General features: G+C 39.0%; 1 long non-coding RNA gene across 3 annotated transcripts; it reads right to left on the bottom strand.

Moving 5' to 3' along the window:
* Positions 1-676: 676 nt before the first annotated feature.
* On the bottom strand, positions 677-3,960 carry LOC110865525. 3 transcript variants are annotated; one of them, XR_002550767.2, is made up of 3 exons: positions 3,759-3,959; positions 965-2,605; positions 677-855 (listed from the first exon to the last, which is right to left on the bottom strand). It is a non-coding gene; the product is annotated as an uncharacterized LOC110865525 (long non-coding RNA). The 3 variants fall into 3 exon arrangements; XR_002550771.2 differs by lacking the exon at positions 677-855 and having other exon boundaries at positions 943-2,605; positions 2,750-3,960; XR_002550766.2 differs by lacking the exon at positions 677-855 and having other exon boundaries at positions 943-2,605; positions 3,759-3,956.
* Between the last annotated feature and the right edge of the window lie 16,540 nt (positions 3,961-20,500).

The following is a 20,500-nucleotide window of genomic DNA, read 5'->3' as shown; positions in this document are numbered from 1 at the left end:
TTAATTTTCTCATCTCTTAACTCTCTCTCTCTCTCTCTTTCATTTTTAATTATTTCTCCATTATTTCTTTATCTATAGATTTTTTTTTAATTTTTACTTGAATATTGTTTTTCTTTTGTTATCCGTATATATAGATATCATAATATATTGTTTTTAGCTTTTTATAATTTTCAATAAATATTTAAAAATTTCTTTGAGATTGAAATTGTAATTATTTTTTAGGTATTAACTTTTTTTTGAATATGTGATGAAGTTATTTATTTTTGCATACATGTGATATGTTTCGTTTTTATTAATTTCATAATTTTTATATGAATCTACTCATGTACATGCATAATATACTATATGTTGTTAATATACATATATGTAACCAATTTTGAATATAATACACAGATGTATAAAGACTATACACATGTGTATAAACTAATAACTATGTGTCTTGTATAAACTGATAGGTAACGAGACCTGTACACATATGTATAAACTAACAGTTGTGTATCTTTTATAAACTGATAGTTTTTGGCCCTGAGCCGTTGCCCACCCAGACCATTTCTGAAAGGGTAAATAATGGGTCCTAGGTTGTGTTGGTTTACAAAATATTTACAATATAAATAATATAGTTATGATATTATAAAGTGATAGATACGTATATTGTAAAAGTTCAATATGATGCACATTTATTGAAACAAAAGATACGATGTAAATATTAATTTTGTCCAACATGACATCAACTCAAACTCCAGCAAATAACCTTTAAAAAATACCAAATACAGTTCTACCAAGTAGTTGATAGATTTAAAACTTCAAGAGAGTAAAGTTTGGAGACCCCAATCTTCTATTCCTCAATCGTTCGTTCTGAGATGATGAAAGTTATAAATTAAAAATTTCCCCTTCTTCAATCTTCACGACCCACCAACATTTTATGACAAACATTACAAGTTATAAATTAAAAATTAAAGAATACCAGATAATTTAGTTTTAAAAATGCGCACATAGGACGCATAATGCGTAATGCAGTGTTGAGACTGTATCGTTGTAGTTGATGCATGTGATTCCATTATGCAGTCTTATATAAGCAGCAATTGAACATTTATAAAATCAAGTAATTGCTCCATCTGTTCATTAGCCCAACACCAAATGTATGTTTCCTGTAATTATTTAATTCAAAGCAACCATCACATTTGACTGCATTTATCTATCAACTGTAACCAGATGTTGACCATATTAGCCGCGACTCCAATATGATCACCTAGCCATCACTTTACAACATGTCGATTTGGAACAATTAAATGAAATTCCACAACCACTTCGACCATATCAACACAATCAAAATTGAAACAAATATAGGACTTAATTCTCACCTGGAAATTTCCCACCATCTATGCTCTCTCCATGACTTCCTGCAAATATATATCAGAAATGTTCTGCGATAATCCTATACAACTTTTTTTACCTGAAGGTAATAAAATAAGAACATGATAAAAAAAAGTCAAGAGGCAAAACGTACATACCATCACATTTAAAAATCACAACCCTGCAAAACAAATACTAGAAATTAGTGCAACTATATTAGAAATTCATTGCATAAAGCTAGACTTGTATGATATCTACAGAATTGTTGTCTGAGGATATTTAACCAAGTACCCAATAAGTACAACCTTAAAACTACATCACAAGAAAAGCAGTAGTGACCATCATTCCTGTATCCTACGCTGTAAACAAGCATAGCCGACTAAAAGACAGACCACCAAGACTTTTAGGAGAAGAAAGAATCAAAGAACTAAAAAAAGGGTAAATGCACGGTACCCCTGACCGCAGGAGGGATCCCCTCCCCAGTTTGATACCCGACCAAGCGCCCTGGCGGTGAATTCCCCAGTCTGCTCAGGGTAAGAATCGAACTTGCGACCTACCCCTTGCAGGTTTTAAGATGGGTGTCGGTGGCCACTGGGCTGACACCCAGTGGTTAAGAATAGGTAGAAAATAAACTAACAATGTATAATTTATTAAAGTAATTATGGTGTACATGAGTACATCTTACCCAGGGCCGTCCCTGAGAATCTTTAAAATTTCCGAGGCCAAGGAGAGTAAAAAGACGGCCCCTAATCACAACCGATCCAACTCGAGCTTGGCTCGTCAACAAATTTGAACTTGAAACTACTATTTATAGAGTATGAAAGCCATTAAAAACAAAGAAATGTATACATGATTCTAAATAAAGTTAAAAAAAGGCCATACCAATAATGAATATGTATATATTTTTATACTTTAGTTTACACTTATGGGCCAAATCTTAGTGAATCTATCCTCACTTAATAAGGAATCTACCATGCATAAAAATATAAAAACGCCACTGCTGGGTCTCGAAGCAAAGACCTATGCAGTGTTTCGAGATGGTATTTCCAACTAGACTACAGACATTTTATCGTATGGTATGCGGATGTATGAGTTAAATGGACATATATTTTTTTCATTACATCCCCGGCCCCTCGGGAGAGTGGGCCTTCGGCGATCGCCCACCCCGCCCCTCCATTGGGCCAGGCCTGATCTTTCCCGCACAAAGTGCCCGAAAATTCTCTGCGGTCTTGGGAACAGTATCTGAGAAGAGCTGCAAAACCATATAAAACATCCGAGTTTTCAGCAATATAATATAATAAGTGATGTGAACATCTACAGCAGATCCTTCCCTTCGTAGTAAGAATATATTTTATATCAATGCTATTTACAATACAAACCAGACATAAATATATACCTGCCAACAAGGTGTAACATAATGAGCATTTTTTTCATTTTCTTGGTGATCTCTTACATGCCACGTCCCTAAATCTAGTCAAATATGCGTTGTTAATTCATGTAAACTTGATTCTTTTAAGTACAATCATGAGCATTTTTGTCATTTTTAGAACTCTACATGTGTCAAGAGCTTTAACTAACAACATTTTGTCTAATTACGATTTCTTGGCAACAGAATTACAATAAACGAAAACAAACTGATACTTAGATGGCCTCTAAAACTATCATAATAGTTTGGTGACCTTGATGAAAGAAAACTTATACTTAAGTTACCTATATACTGTATCCTAAAAGAAGCGTTTTGAGTCAACTCGCCCTAACCGATTTTGTGCTGAGCCAAAGAATTGCTCATTGTGAGTTACAATAATATAATGTGCACAAATACCTGATGGTAGACTGAGAGCAACAATATGTTTATTAAGCGCATTTTGATTTTAAGCTAATATAATGCATTGTACTTCAATTAAGTCTTTTAGAATAGATTTATTTGCATTAAAAAATAATTAAATATATTCTTAAATCTTACGGTCAAGTCTGGTTTTCTTCCACCGGTTTTCAGTATAAACCATATACCAAACCGTTTGATACAGTTTGATATTTTTAAATAGATCGCGAACCAAACCAGTGACCGGTTTGAAACCAAACCATGAACACCCTACATCTAACAAGATCCTGAAACTGCATGAAAATTAAACACAACAAAATAATAATTCTCAGATTTTATATAGCTTAGGCAACAACGAAATTGAAAATTTCATAAACCAGGGTTTAGTTAAACAAGTAACATCATATCAATAGTGAGCCAAATCAAGCCCTAATTTTCAAACTTCAGAGTAATTCGACCAGGCGACACCAAATTCAGGAAAACCAACGTGACCACATACGAAGAACTAAATTCATAACCATAAATTTTGGTTATAAGATTTCTATAACCTAATTTTCTCAAAATTTTGGTGTAAATCACCTACCAAACCAAGATGAGCTTCAATCGATGTTGATGAACTGTGGAAATTATTATCAATTTTTTTCTCAAAGTTGGCTAAGCGCTGAAGCTTACGTATGGCAGAAAGATGATGGATTAGGGTTCCAATAGGGAGATGGAGGGTTATGTTCTATTTGTCAAGACCATTTGTAACTTTTAGCCACGTATAAAATTTTAGAAGTGGCTAACAAAATCTACTATTTGGTCACACAAATTCAGAAGTGACTATATATGTATATTGTATTTTTGCCCCATCAATAAAACTTACTATGGCAGTTAGTAATATTTAGTCACATTTTTTCAAAGTGACAAGTGATTGTCATTTTTTTTATTAAAAATGTGACTAAGAGTTTTGAAAGGATGTGTTTTCATTACATGAATTAAAAAAATTACACAAATACTGTGGCAGTAGTTCACATTTTTGCCATATTTTTGGGTTGTGGCTAGGCTTGTAAGTAAATGTCACATTTTTTTCAAAAAGTGTGGTTAAAGGTTTTGAACTGTTATACAATAGTCACATTAGTATATAAATGTGTGGCTAAAGGTGTTTTAAAGTATAATTAATGACTTTTCGCCACACGTTTTTCAAATGTGTGGCAGGCCGGTTTTGGAAAAAGTGTGGCCGTAGGCCATTTTTCACGTAGTGGATGTTGTTCGTATGAAACCCGTGGTCAGAGATAAGCAAATTGTTCTGGGTACTGGTACCAAATTTGCCGAACCGAAATATCTTAAGTACCAATTCGGTACCAACTTTTGGCATTCCTGGTACCAGTTCACTACCATTTTTTACCTTTATATACCGTAACCGTAACCGGTATTTTCGGTATCAGTACCAATTCTGTATCGGTTGGCACCGAGCTCATCCCTACCCCTGAAACTAAAAAAAGAAAAAATTTAAAGTTGAAGAAAATCAACAATAAAAAGTTGTACGATACCGTTGTTCGTACGGTAATCGTGATCAGGGATGAGCAAATTGTACCGGGTAGCAGCACTGAATTTCCCGAACCAAAAGATTTCCAATATCAATTCGGCACCAACTTTTACGTTTTCTGTATTAGTGCCGGATTTTACCTTCATGTACTGATATCGAACAGGACCGTCCCGGTATTTTCGATACCAATACCGGTTCGATACCAGTTGACACCAAGCTTATCCCAACCCCTGATATGAAAAAAAAAGATTAAAGTTAAAAAGTAAAGAAAATAACTATTATTATAATCATAATATTACAATAATAAAAGTATTAAAAAAGCTATATATTATTATAATATTAAAATCACGATTCATTTCCTTTATTAATATACAGTAATAGTAATTGTAATTGTGGCGGGTGCTTGTAACACCTCAAAATTTTGTGTCCAGTAATGTGTTAACACGTGTCATGAGTTTACACGTGGCATTTGATATTAAATAAAGGACTAAAATTGACAAACCTTGGAAGTATGTAAATTCGAGGGTTATAAATGTCAACAAAGGGTAAATATACTGTATAGTAACCCTAAACGATGCTCGTACCTTCAAACGAATAAATCATGGATCGTACGGAAGCGAAACGCGGAAGAAAGTGAGAGATTACAAGCTGCAAGGGTTAGCTGTGTCAACATGTTTAATTATACCTCTGAGTGACCCTTTGACAAACCCGAAGCTTTGTAACAGTAAAATACGCTCACTAGAATGTACTATATAAGTTTCGCGAAGTTCCGTTTTAAAACGAGAAAGTTATGATCAAATTCGTACGAGAGGGGTTAAAAGCGTCAACAATGAAAGTTAAGGCTTTTCGGATAGTAATTAAACTAACCGCGGGCTTGACAGTACGGGTAAATGGCACGAGGCCCTTAATTGTAATTAACCGAGGGCCATATCGCAAAGTTACCCCTTCGAACCCGAAAGGTCAGGATATTAATTACCAAAGATTTCTTTAGTCATTACAAAAGATTCAAAAATCCTGAAAATTAGACCTAACGCGGGCCGCGTAAAGGTCAGGGGTTAGTTGATGCGGGCCGCGAGCCACCTGTTAATCCGGTTTCTGACTTAAGGATCCAGGCGGCCCGCGAACAAGTCGCATGATTCTCCATGCAGGCCGCGTGGGATGCCGAGTAACAGAAAACATGGGCATATTCAATGATTTGGCTTGTAAAAGATCTTGTGAGCAATCCATGAAGCATGGGCGCCCTCTACCTGACCCCTAGCACCTTAGGACACTTGCTGATCATCCATGAGCAATGTAGGATGTGTTGTAATGATCTTGTGCACCAAACTTTACTATAAAAAGGCCTACATTGTGCATAAGTTCACCACACCTCAAACACTACTCTCAAGATCATTCCTGGAGCTCTCAAGTGTTCTTCTATCATCCTAAGTCGTGCACAAGCTTCTGTAAGTTGTCTAACCCTTTTATGGCTTAGTTTTTGCTTAGTTTAGCTTAAAAGTCAATCCGTCGTAGTTAACGATTGACTTTGTGATAAATCACGAATGGTCCAGTGATTTGTCGAATCAAAGATAGTTATGTGTTGGTATTTATGTGGGTAATAAACCCTTAAAAGGGTTCCCCCTGATCACCACTCTAACTAGGTCAAATGTCGAGTCAAACGTGTACTTAAAAAGTCAACAGAAAGCCATTTTGCGATTTTACGCATAATCTGTAATGTAGATGATATGCAACCTGTTTAAACACTCATAAAATATGATAATAAGTGTATTAACAGGTCTAAGCTTGTTTCATTCGGCCATTTGCTATATTGACCCGGTTCGGAGCCGAAAGTCGCAAAACTTTGACTTTTGCTTTGACTTCAGTTCTGACCCGTTTTAGTGCAATGTAGATATGCCTTAGGACTCTCTTAGGACCAGGTCACATGATGGTATCACCCTCTGTGACCGGTTCGTCGTTTGTCCAAGTCTTTTACACATTTCCGTTAAATGCTTAAAAGTTGACCGTAACGCCCTTTTTAAAATAAAACGAGAATTTCGGACATGTGAAAGGATCATAACCTTGATTACTGATTTCTAAGCATATCCCTAAAATTTCACGTCAATCCGAGGTCCAGAATATGAGTTATGCTAAATAGCGCATGTAAAGAAAACTTTTGTAATAAACGGCGCAATTAGCATAACGCCTATCCAAAACCGGATTTCGACACCAAACCTTTTACTCACTGTTGTAAAATTATATTTTGGGATTTTTAAAGATTTTTAATTATTTTTAACCTGCTCATAACCTGCGGTTATGGCAACGGTTCGGTAAATACCGAATATGCCCTTTTCGGCCATAACTTGAGTTCTACAAGATCTTTTAACCCGATTCTAGTTGCTACTGATTTTAAATAATAAATAAAGTATTTTAGACTTTATAAACTGTTCGGGAAACTCAGATTTCCTGTAGAACTCTAAAACCTCTTTTATAATCTTTAAAAGGACCGAAATACCCCTACGGGGCATAATAACAACTTAAACTCGTTACGGGCATTATGGAAGGTATCCTACTGATACCACAACCTCTTTAAGGCATATTGACTTAGGAAACAAGTGTAGGACTCTTACGGTTACCCGTTACGCCTTTTGCGCGCACGGTTCGGCTTATGTAACTAGTTTACATAAATTAGCCGAAACGGGTCAAACCATATTGTTTTGACCCCAAAATCCAGAGTATGATTATTATACCCATATAAAACAAGTCTTCAAACTTGTTGGGTCAAAATCACACTCCATTCATGGTTTTCACCTTTCACGCGATTAAACCGTAACTATACTTCAAAACTAACCGGTCTAGGCTACGGCAAATATAAAGACCCGTTAGGATTCTAATAGGTTATTTTAAAACCTTCGTTCCAGAATAGGAGACCAGTAAAAGCTATCTGTGATTTACTCAATTAAGGATTATACTTGCAAAGGTAAATACTTTTAACTTATTTTCCGTTATACGGGCTTGGGTTACGGTATCTAAAATACCGCTTGGTCGGGCAATTGACCCCAACTCATTAGTAGTTGGGTATTATCAATGTGGCCCGTTTAAAACTTGTTTTGTTGACTGAACGCCTTTGGGGGCTTAATGACCATGTCCCGGATATCCTTGGCAGCATTTATGAATGGCCACGACCTTGACATCCCGGTGTAGGCGTACACCCGGCATTATGTCTATAATTATAAAAGTGTAGCCGTTGGTTACCCGCCACGGTTTTATACTATGTGGTGTGTCTATTAAACTTTAACCCGATACAACTCGGGCGACCGAACGCATAGTGAACATGTAATTCTTTACAAGATTATATATTTAAATAATTCTCCCAAGTTATAAAAGAGTTTGTGCCTTGTGCATTCAAATCAATTTTTAATAAACATTTTATAAAAGTGTCGGTTGAATGTATTTAACAGTGTAAACTGACGTATTTTCCCAGAAAGATTAAATGCAGGTACTAAACGTAATCGGCTGGCTATAGCTCCTTAGCATCTTAAAGAGTCTCGTAAGCTTTTGATGCCTTGTCTGTTGAACAATACTTTTTATTATTTTGATCCCCCTGTGGATACCATTCGACTATTTGTGATACATTCGATATTACAATCAATGGTTGAATTATAATTATCTTTATACTTCCGCTGTGCATTCATATATTGTGTGGTTTGACTATAATGTTGCCAACTACGTCATGATAATCCCCCACCGGGCCCACCGGTGAGACACGTGGAAATCGGGGTGTGACAGGTTGGTATCAGAGCCAACACTGAGTGAATTAAACACTAGCCTTTGTGATTAATCTCAGTTACACAATTGCACATACTTGAGTCTAGACAAGAACATAGGACAAATTCGAATTTTGTTATTCCAGTTTGTCTTTTTATTGTTTATTGTTATTTAAAGTTTTAAAAGCAGGAAATATGCCACCTGCAATCAGACGAGGAAGAGGAGGAAGAGGCAGAGGAACGATCATTACTCACCATGATCACGAAGCTGGACCTTCGAACACGCGAGCTCCTTCCAGTACAAGGAGTGAAGAACCACAGAGACGAAGAAACCTTTTTGAACCTGCGAGATATTCTACCTCGCATAGCTCAACACCCTCATACCGTCATTCGTTTGGACCAGATTCGGAAAATAATCCCAATAACCCTCAACCATCCTTTTTACCTCTACAGCGATCTGCTTCGCACCATTCTTACGGCGATCCATCACCTTTCTTCGTAGGACAGTTTAACCCGGCGGATTATGTCCAAGAGCCTATAGGGTATAACCCTCTACGACCAGAGGATCACTTTTCTGAAGATAATGCAGTGGATATGGACGAGGATACAGACCCCGTCGAGCCTGCTAGGGGAACTCCCACACATCCAATCGAGATCTCGAACGGGTCATCCTTCCATGGAACGCCCTATCAAGGTCCCGATAGCTACCAGGCTAGGTTTGACCAATGTAATTAGTACTTTACACCTTCACATAATTACTCGCCCCATGAACAACAGCAACAACAAGATCCTTCTGAGGATTCGCGGTTTGTGGCCGTTATGCCACCACCACCGCCACAGGTTCAACCAGTAATCCCAGATCCGCCAAGGCGTAGAAGATCAGGAGCACGGATGTCTACCCGAGGAGGGGAATTCCATTTCAGCACCCCTCGCCACTCGAGTGCTAGTCACTTTCCGTCAGTACCTGAAGAAGGACCTTCCAGTCCAGTACAGTAGGCGAACTCCGCACCAGTTGCACCATCTTCGCCACCATTTGGGTATGACCACCCAATACCTGCGTACACGGGTCCAACGGCATACAACCCGTTCAAACCGTCGTCGCACGCGCATTACAATTACAACTATGAGCGCGACCCATATTTGATAGCGGCTAGGTATAATGCCCGCTATCCCGACGGAGCTTTTGGAAACATGGGGATACCGGACTACTCAGCTCATGGGTATCCAGCACCTCCTAGACCTCCAGTTCCGCAACTGGCGCCACAACCACGTTTCTCTCCTCCTGAGCAAGAAGAGATCCTCCACCGATTAAGTCGTGTGGAACAAGATTTCGAGGAAGAACGAAAGAACAACAAGGGATTCCTTAAGGGTCTAGCGAACCTGTTGAAAGGCAAGAAGAAGAAACGAGACCATTAGTCTCCTTATGTATTGTTGTATTAGCAATTTAGTCCCTGCGTGGACATTTATCGTATTTCAGTCCCTATGTGGACTTATCTTTTAGTCCCTGCGCGGACATCTATCTTGTATTGGTCCCTGTGTGGACTTGTTTTTCTATAAATCTCTGCGTAGGTTGTTATTTAAATTATAAAGTCCCGTTTAGGGCAGCGTGTAATCGTAATTAAAGTTTATGGAATGTTATGTTATGAATTTCATTTTTGTTATTACTGTATATGAAATAAATCAAAATCATTCCTTTTAAATTAAATTTGCCTAAACAAAGAATCTTAAGAGTGAAACCTAGCCATGTGTCTTTTTAGACCCGGCCAAGATGGTAAGACCTGATTAAAAGATTCAGTATTCCAGTTAACCTCTGTAATCATGTTAACGTTCGTGGCAGATGTGATTCGTTAAAATCGCACGCGTCATTCTTGTATAAGAATCCTTCTAAGGATTCCAAAGCCCAAATTAATGATATAATAAATCATGGGTTAAATCATCCATGAAGATGATCACTTATTAAACATCCATTAGAGGTGTAGCGCCTACGGGCCAAACTTGTTAAACATCCATTGGCGATGTAGTGCCTACGGGCCGAATGATCAAGCATCCATTAGAGATGTAGTGCCTATGGGCCATAACTATTGTCATATAAGACAAACGACATTGGTGGTTTATGACTCCCTGTCAGAAAGGGTAAAAGAACTACGGTTCAAACCTTTATACCTCGATTTTCTGTAATCTCGGCTAATATTATAATAACGTCCTCGTGACTAGGATTTTATGCCACTAGCAATATTAATTGTAATTAGGATAAGTATGTTCAAATCCTAAATAAAAGTGAGTAACAAATTAACCAGATATGGTCTCTGTTACCATGGTTAATGAATTGCCATAAAAGATAATTCCATAATAAACTCTTAAATAAAAATTTTCGTTATCTTCTGTAACAGATTCAAGTTACCATGGCTGACGCTACTGGAGAAAATAGCCACTCGAATGAAGACGAATACAATAACGCCCAAGTTAATTTGACGGGCGCTCAATTAAAAGCTCTTGTCGATAACGCTGTCAAGGCAGCTCTGGATCGACAATATGAAGAATATACTGAATCTCGGAGCCGAACTATATCCAAACCACCCTCAAAGCCGAAAACCCACTCAAAATCCCACAGCAAACCGCTGTCCAAGTCTAAAAAGGACGATGATAACCACTCGTCCAATGAAAACAGTGTCCGTAAAGAAAGGGTATATACTGATGCATCTCGCGCCAGGGGCTGCACCTACAAGTACTTTGTATCTTGCAAACCCCGAGACTTCACTGGGGAGAAAGGAGCGGTTGATTGTATGACGTGGCTTGACGAGATGGACACTGTGGTGGATATCAGCGGCTGTGCAGAGAAGGATGTGGTAAAGTATGTGTCACAATCATTCAAGGGCGAGGCCCTGGCTTGGTGGAGGGCGTTGGTTCAGGCCTCGGGAAAGGCTGTGCTATACAACATGAGATGGGAGGAATTCATTTCTCTCATCAAAGAGAATTACTGCCCTCAACATGAGGTTGAGAAGATTGAATCCGACTTCATATCGCTGGTGATGACAAATCTTGACTGCCAAGCTTACCTAACGAGCTTTAATACAATGTCCCGGTTGGTTCCATATCTAGTAACCCCGGAGCCGAAAAGAATCGCTCGTTTTATCGGGGGGTTAGAACCCGAAATAAAGGCAAGTGTGAAGGCCTCTCGGCCAACGACCTTCAGGTCTGTAACTGACCTCTCTTTGTCCCTCATGATGGACGCGGTCCGACTAAGATCGCTGAGGAATAAAGAGGCTGAAAAGAGAAAGCGTGAAGATGATACTTCACGGAGGTCGAGCAAGAAGCACCGTGGGATCGGTGATAACAAGAGAGGGTCGGAGTCAAGGAAGGATGGACAACAGTCTGGTGAGAAGCCCAAGTGCAAGAATTGCAAGAGACATCACTTTGGAAAGTGTAGGCTCGATTCAAACTCGCAGACTCAGTCGAGGTCGTGTACTTGCGGGTTGTGCAAGTCCAAGGACCACAAGACCGTGGACTGCAAGAAGATCAAAGATGCGACTTGCTATAACTGCAATGAGAAGGGGCACATTAAAAGTAACTGCCCTAAGTATGCCAAGAAGCCTGAAGAGGCCAAGAAGAACAATGCTAGAGTCTTCCGGATGGAGGCGAAAGAAGCAGTGCTGGATGACAACGTAATCACAGGTACTTTCCTCGTAAATGATATCTTTGCAAGAGTACTTTTTGATTCGGGCGCTGATAAGTCTTTCGTAGATCATAAATTTTGTAAATTGCTGAATATGCCTGTCAAAACCTTAAACGTGAAGTATGAGGTAGAGCTAGCAGATGGAACCATAGAAACCGTCTCCACTGTGTTAGATGGATGTGCGATATCCATTAGGAACCACTCTTTTCCTCTATCTCTACTTCCCTTTAATTTGGCTGGTTTTGACAGAGTTCTGGGTATGGACTGGTTATCTCACAACCAGGCCCAAATCGTCTGCAACAGGAAGCAGATTGTGATAAAGACTCCGGCTGGTGAATCGCTTACCATTCGGGGAGATACCCAGTACGGATTGCCTGAGCAAGTAACTATGCTCAAGGCCTCAAAATGTCTAAAGAAGGGTTGTGTCATTTACATGGCACAGGTGATTATTGAAGAGCCTAAACCGAAGATAGAAGACATCCCCGTCATTGCGGAGTATCCAGAAGTTTTCCCTGAAGATCTACCTGGCTTGCCACCAGATAGACAAGTGGAATTCAGGATTGATATCATCCCTGGAGCAGCACCTATTGCTAGAGCACCTTACAGGCTAGCGCCAACCGAAATGAAGGAGCTAAGGACCCAGCTGGATGAACTACTAGCTAAAGGTTTCATCAAACCTAGTTCGTCTCCATGGGGAGCCCCTGTCCTGTTTGTGAAGAAGAAGGACGGATCGATGCGTCTGTGCATCAACAATCGCGAGCTTAATAAGGTCACGATAAAGAATAGATATCCCTTGCCGAGGATCGACGATTTGTTCAATCAGTTACAAGGGGCAAGTTATTTTTCGAAGATCGATTTAAGGTCAGGCTACCATCAGCTGAAGGTCAGAGATGAAGACGTGCATAAAACAACATTCAGGACTCGCTACGGTCACTACGAGTTCCTAGTGATGCCTTTTGGGCTCACAAATGCACCGGCTGCGTTCATGGATCTCATGAATCGCGTCTGCAAGCCGTACTTGGACAAATTCGTCATCGTTTTCATCGACGACATTCTTATATATTCGAAGAACCAAGCTGACCATGAGAAACACCTTCGCTGTATTCTCAAGCTGCTATATCAGGGGAAACTCTATGCCAAATTCTCCAAGTGCGAATTCTGGCTACGAGCAGTCCAATTTCTAGGACACGTCGTCAGCGAGCGTGGTATCCAGGTGGATCCCGCTAAAGTAGAGGCTGTCATGAATTGGCAAGAGCCAAAGACGCCTACTGAGATTCATAGTTTCCTGGGTTAGCAGGATACTACAGGCGATTCATTGAAAATTTTTCAAGGATTGTTGCGCCCTTAACTTCCTTGACCAAGAAGAAGGAAAAGTTTGTTTGGGGCCCTAAGCAGCAAGAGTCCTTTGATATTTTAAAACAAAAGCTAAGTAACGCCCCTGTGTTGACACTACCGGAAGGTACCGAGGAGTTCGTAGTTTACTGCGACGCATCACACACTGGCATGGGGTGTGTGCTCATGCAAAAAGGCAAAGTTATTGCCTATGCTTCAAGACAGTTAAAGGTGCACGCAAAGAATTACACCACTCATGACTTAGAGCTGGGTGCCGTTGTGTTCGCACTAAAACTGTGGAGGCATTATCTATATGGTATCAAGTTTGTGATCTATTCTGATCACAAGAGCCTTCAACATCTGTTTAATCAGAAGGAGCTAAACATGAGGCAACGTCGTTGGATGGAGACTTTAAATGATTATGATTGTGAAATCAGATATCATCCCGGCAAAGCGAATGTAGTCGCTGATGCCCTGAGTAGAAAGGAATGGGTGAAACCCATCCGAATCAATGCCAAGAGCATTGAAGTGAAGAATAATTTGATTGAGAGGATACTAGCTGCACAGCGAGAGGCTGTGTTGGAAGCTAATTATCCTAAGGAAAAGTTAGGAGTAACTGAGAAGCAGTTAACTCTTAGCAAGGATGGAATTTTACGTTTGAATGGACAAATATGGGTTCCGATTAATGGAGGACTACGAGATGTTATCCTCCAGGAAGCCCATAGTTCCAAATATTCTGTTCACCCGGGAGCTGATAAGATGTATCAGGATCTAAAGGCAAATTATTGGTGGATAGGCTTGAAAAAGTCTGTAGCCGCTTATGTAGCGAAATGCTTAACTTGTGCGCAAGTCAAGGCTGAGCATCAAAAGCTATCTGGCTTGCTACAGCAGCCTGAACTTCCTGAATGGAAGTGGGAGTGTGTAACTATGGATTTTATTACCAAGTTACCCAAGACAAGGAAAGGAAATGACACAATATGGGTTATCGTTGATAGGCTGACTAAATCAGCGCATTTCTTACCCATCAAGGAGACTTATAGCTCCGACATGTTAGCCAAGTTATACGTAGATAAGATTGTAGCCTTGCATGGCATACCTGTGTCTATTATCTCTGATCGGGATACTAGATACACGTCGCATTTCTGGAAGAGTTTCCAGCAATCTTTGGGCACCCGTTTGAATTTTAGTATGGCTTATCATCCTCAGACAGACGGTCAGAGTGAGCGTACTATTCAAACGTTGGAAGACATGCTGCGTGCATGTGCTATCGATTTGGGAGGTAGTTGGGATAAGAACCTACCATTAATCGAATTCTCCTACAACAATAGCTACCATACCAGCATTAAGGTTGCGCCTTTCGAGACATTATACGGTAGAAAGTGTCGATCGCCTGTTTGTTGGGCGGAAGTTGGAGATGTCCAGCTGTCAGGACCAGAGATAGTCTTCGAGACGACGGACAAGATTGTCCAGATTCGAGACCATCTCAAAGCTGCCCGGGATAGGCAGAAGAGTTACGCAGATCCAAAGCGTAAAGATTTTCACTTCGAAGTAGGTGAAAAAGTGTTACTTAAAGTATCACCCTGGAAAGGGGTGATGCGTTTCGGTAAGAAAGGCAAACTAAGCCCGAGATACATAGGACCTTTCAAGGTTATCGAACGGGTCGGGTCAGTTGCCTATAAGCTAAACTTACTGGAGGAGCTCAATGGAATTCACAATGTGTTCCACATCTGCAATCTAAAGAAGTGATTCGCTGATGAATCAATGGTGATCCCACACACAGATGTGCATATAGATGAGAGCTTGAAATTTGTAGAGAAGCCTTTGTCGATTGAAGATGGACAGGTAAAGAAGCTTCGAAGGAAGCATGTACCTATAGTAAAGGTCAAGTGGGATGCCCGTAGAGGTCCCGAATTCACGTGGGAAGTTGAAGCCACGATGAAAGAGAAATACCCTTATTTGTTTGAGTAAATCTCGGGTCGAGATTTATTTTAAGGGGGTGAGGATGTAACACCTCGAAATTTTGTGTCCAGTAATGTGTTAACACGTGTCATGAGTTTACACGTGGCATTAGATATTAAATAAAGGACTAAAATTGACAAACCTTGGAAGTATGTAAATTCGAGGGTTATAAATGTCAACAAAGGGTAAATATACTGTATAGTAACCCTAAACGATGCTCGTACCTTCAAACGAATAAATCATGGATCGTACGGAAGCGAAACGAGGAAGAAAGTGAGAGATTACAAGCTGCAAGGGTTAACTGTGTCAACATGTTTAATTATACCTCTGAGTGACCCTTTGACAAACCCGAAGCTTTGTAACAGTAAAATACGCTCACTAGAATGTACTATATAAATTTCGCGAAGTTCCGTTTTAAAACGAGAAAGTTATGATCAAATTCGTACGAGAGGGGTTAAAAGCGTCAACAATGAAAGTTAAGGCTTTTCGGATAGTAATTAAACTAACCAGGGGCTTGACAGTACGGGTAAATGGCACGAGGCCCTTAATTGTAATTAACCGAGGGACATATCACAAAGTTACCCCTTCGAACCCGAAAGGTCAGGATATTAATTACCAAAGATTTCGTTAATCATTACAAAAGATTCAAAAATCCTGAAAATTAGACCTAACGCGGGCCGTGTAAAGGTCAGGGGTTAGTTGATGCGGGCCGTGAACCACCTGTTAATCCGGTTTCTGACTTAAGGATTCAGGCGGCCCGCGAACAAGTTGCATGATTCTCCATGCGGGCCGCGTGGGACGCCCAGTAACAGAAAACATGGGCAGATTCAATGATTTGGCTTGTAAACGATCTTGTGAGCAATCAATGAAGCATGGGCGCCCTCTACCTGACCCCTAGCACCTTAGGACACTTGCTGATCATCCATGAGCAATGTAGGATGTGTTGTAATGATCTTGTGCACCAAACTTTACTATAAAAAGGCCTACGTTGTGCATAAGTTCACCACACCTCAAACACTACTCTCAAGATCATTCCTGGAGCTCTCAAGTGTTCTTCTATCATCCTAAGTCGTGCACAAGCTTCTGTAAGTTGTCTAACCCTTTTATGGCTTAGTTTTTGCTTAGTTTAGCTTAAAAGTCAATCCGTCGTAGTTAACGATTGACTTTGTGATAAATCACGAATGGTCCAGTGATTTGTCGAATCAAAGATAGTTATGTGTTGGTATTTATGTGGGTAATAAACCCTTAAAAGGGTTCCCCCTGATCACCACTCTAACTAGGTCAAATGTCGAGTCAAACGTGTACTGAAAAAGTCAAAAGAAAGCCATTTTGCGATTTTACGCATAATCTGTAATGTAGATGATATGCAACCTGTTTAAACACTCATATAATATGATAATAAGTGTATTAACAAGTCTAAGCTTGTTTCATTCGGCCATTTGCTATATTGACCCGGTTCGGAGCCGAAAGTCGCAAAACTTTGACTTTTGCTTTGACTTCAGTTCTGACCCGTTTTAGTGCAATGTAGATATGCCTTAGGACTCTCTTAGGACCAGGTCACATGATGGTATCACCCTCTGTGACCGGTTCGTCGTTTGTCCAAGTCTTTTAAACATTTCCGTTAAATGCTTAAAAGTTGACCGTAACGCCCTTTTTAAAATAAAACGAGAATTTCGGACATGTGAAAGGATCATAACCTTGATTACTGATTTCTAAGGATATCCCTAAAATTTCACGTCAATCCGAGGTCCAGAATATGAGTTATGCTAAATAGCGCAATTAAAGAAAACTTTTGTAATAAACGGCACAATTAGCATAACGCCTATCCAAAACCGGATTTCGACACCAAACCTTTTACTCACTATTGTAAAATAATATTTTGGGATTTTTAAAGATTTTTAATTATTTTTAACCTGCTCATAAACTGCGGTTATGGCAACGGTTCGGTAAATACCGAATATGCCCTTTTCGGCCATAACTTGAGTTCTACAAGGTCTTTTGACCCGATTCCAGTTGCTACTGATTTTAAATAATAAATAAAGTATTTTAGACTTTATAAACTGTTCGAGAAACTCAGATTTCCTGTAGAACTCTAAAACCTCTTTTATAATCTTTAAAAGGACCAAAATACCCCTACGGGGCATAATAACAACTTAAACTCGTTACGGGCATCATGGAAGGTATCCTACTGATACCACAACCTCTTTAAGGCATATTGACTTAGGAAACAAGTGTAGGACTCTTACGGTTACCCGTTACGCCTTTTGCGCGCACGGTTCGGCTTATGTAACTAGTTTACATAAATTAGCCGAAACGGGTCAAACCATATTGTTTTGACCCCAAAATCCAGAGTATGATTATTATACCCATATAAAACAAGTCTTCAAACTTGTTGGGTCAAAATCACACTCCATTCACGGTTTTCGCCTTTCACGCGATTAAACCGTAACTATACTTAAAAACTAACCGGTCTAGGCTACGGCAAATATAAAGACCCGTTAGGATTCTAATAGGTTATTTTAAAACCTTCGTTACAGAATAGGAGACCAATAAAAGCTATCTGTGATTTACTCAATTAAGGATTATACTTGCAAAGGTAAATACTTTTAACTTATTTTCCGTTATACGGGCTTGTGTTACGATATCTAAAATACCGCTTGGTCGGACAATTGACCCCAACTCATTAGTAGTTGGGTATTATCAGTGTGACCCATTTAAAACTTGTTTTGTTGACTGAACGCCTTTGGGGGCTTAATGACCATGTCCCGGATATCCTTGGCAGCATTTATGAATGGCCACGACCTTAACATCCCGATGTAGGCGTACACCCGACATTATGTCTATAATTATAAAAGTGTAGCCGTTGGTTACCCGCCACGGTTTTATACTATGTGGTGTGTCTATTAAACTTTAACCCGATACGACTCGGGCGACCGAACGCATAGTGAACATGTAATTCTTTACAAGATTATATATTTAAATAATTCTCCCAAGTTATAAAAGAGTTTGTGCCTTGTGCATTCAAATCAATTTTTAATAAACATTTTACAAAAGTGTCGGTTGAATGTATTTACCAGTGTAAACTGACGTATTTTCCCAAAAAGATTAAATGCAGGTACTAAACGTAATCGGCTGGCTATAGCTCCTTAGCATCTTAAAGAGTCTCGCAAGCTTTTGATGCCTTGTCTGTTGAACAATACTTTTTATTATTTTGATCCCCTTGTGGATACCATTTGACTATTTGTGGTATATTCGATATTACAATCAATGGTTGAATTATAATTATCTTTATACTTCCGCTGTGCATTCATATATTGTGTGGTTTGACTATAATGTTGCCAACTACGTCACGATAATCCCCCACCGGGCCCACCGGTGAGACACGTGGAAATCGGGGTGTGACAGTGCAGCGGTGGGTGGTGGGGGCGACGGGTGGTAGCGGGTGGCGGCGATGGATGGTGACGGGTGCGGTGGTAGGTGGTGGGGGGTGGCGCGCGACGGTGCGGGGTGGCGGGTGTGATGGTTTAACATTATTCATAACAAAGAATTGATATTTATCTAACCAGAGATCTAAATATTAATCTGACAAGAGATCTAACATTACCTAACAAATCGATCTAACATCATCTAACAAGTAAATTGAACATTATATGGGCATATGTGTTATGAGTAAAAAAAAGGTATATATTCATTAATTTGTAGTACTGATCACAAGAAAATGCCAAGTGCTTAATACCCGGTAGATATCAATTGAGAAAACATAAATAAAGGGAAATGAGTTGCAGTCCTTAGATATCACTAGATATCTGCCTAATCAATAGTACAATGTTGAAGGATAATAATGCATGTCTTTAAACAATGTACCTAATGACCCCCCAATGCATTTAACAAAGCTAATAATGTTAAAAGGATACTCAAGTGCGTTATGGCATATACCATTAGCTATTTAGCTAGATAGATTATCATATCTAATGCCAAACAATAATTGATGGCAGTTGTAGCCTGTAGGGAACGTCTTCACAAAAAAACGAGGTGCTTAAAATAATTATGGTGGGATTAGTGGCCACCAAAATCATAATTAACCAATGTTAATTTTGCTGAAGGCATCTTATTAATAAGTTTCTGGATATCCCACTTAAGCATTTATCAAGATTTGTATTCTCAACTTTGATAATTAGCGTTTTAGTTGAAAAGGCATTTTATTAGTACAAATTTTATTATTAACTAGCAAAATTCCTTCCAATGTTGCGGCGGGAATTCGCTTGCTATTGGTACGGTATCGACATTCGGTATCGTACACAAAAAATAAAGGCACAATATGCTCTGGATGACATAGACACTTGCTTTCCTAAACCATAAACCGATACTAGTACTGATGTTGGTCGATCGGAATCGGCGTGGTACCAATATTGTTGGGAGGATATCAGTTTGGATCGTCATGATACCGGTACAATACCAACAATCGCTGTAATTTACGATATAATAAAATACTCTATTGCGAATAAAACTCTGTTTTAAAGAAACTAATATCAGACTCCTTCACAACGAGTTTTATTTAACAAAAGATAAAGCCATTAAACACGTGACCTTTGTTTTTATATATTACTTAGCAAAAATGATATTGTATTATGTAATATAGATATATCTAATAGTTTTAGTTCTGAATTTTACTTTGTATTCAATCATGTAATGTTGATAGTTTATAATTTATATTGATATAATGGATAAAATATTATATATTCTCATAGTGCTATGCATCTGATCATTATATATTCAACTAAGTGCTATGCATCTTAATGTCATAGCTTCAACTAGTAATGTTAATATCATAGCTTCAACTAGTAATAGTAACAATTTGACTGATTTGGAATTATGGCATGCTAGACTATTATAAAATAATTAAGGAAATGTCTAAAATGAGCTTAATTCCGCCTATTAACATAAACAATGATAAATTCCATATTTGCAAGTTGAATAAAATAACTAAAACGGCTTTCATGCAACATGTTCATATGGAAATATGGAAAGTAAAATGTTAGATTTGATACATAGCGATCTATGTGACTTTCATGCTACACCATCACTTGGTA

This window comes from Helianthus annuus, chromosome 6 (assembly GCF_002127325.2).
Source record: "Helianthus annuus cultivar XRQ/B chromosome 6, HanXRQr2.0-SUNRISE, whole genome shotgun sequence".
NCBI lineage: Eukaryota > Viridiplantae > Streptophyta > Magnoliopsida > Asterales > Asteraceae > Helianthus > Helianthus annuus.
This window is presented reverse-complemented; position numbering and strand designations above follow the sequence as displayed.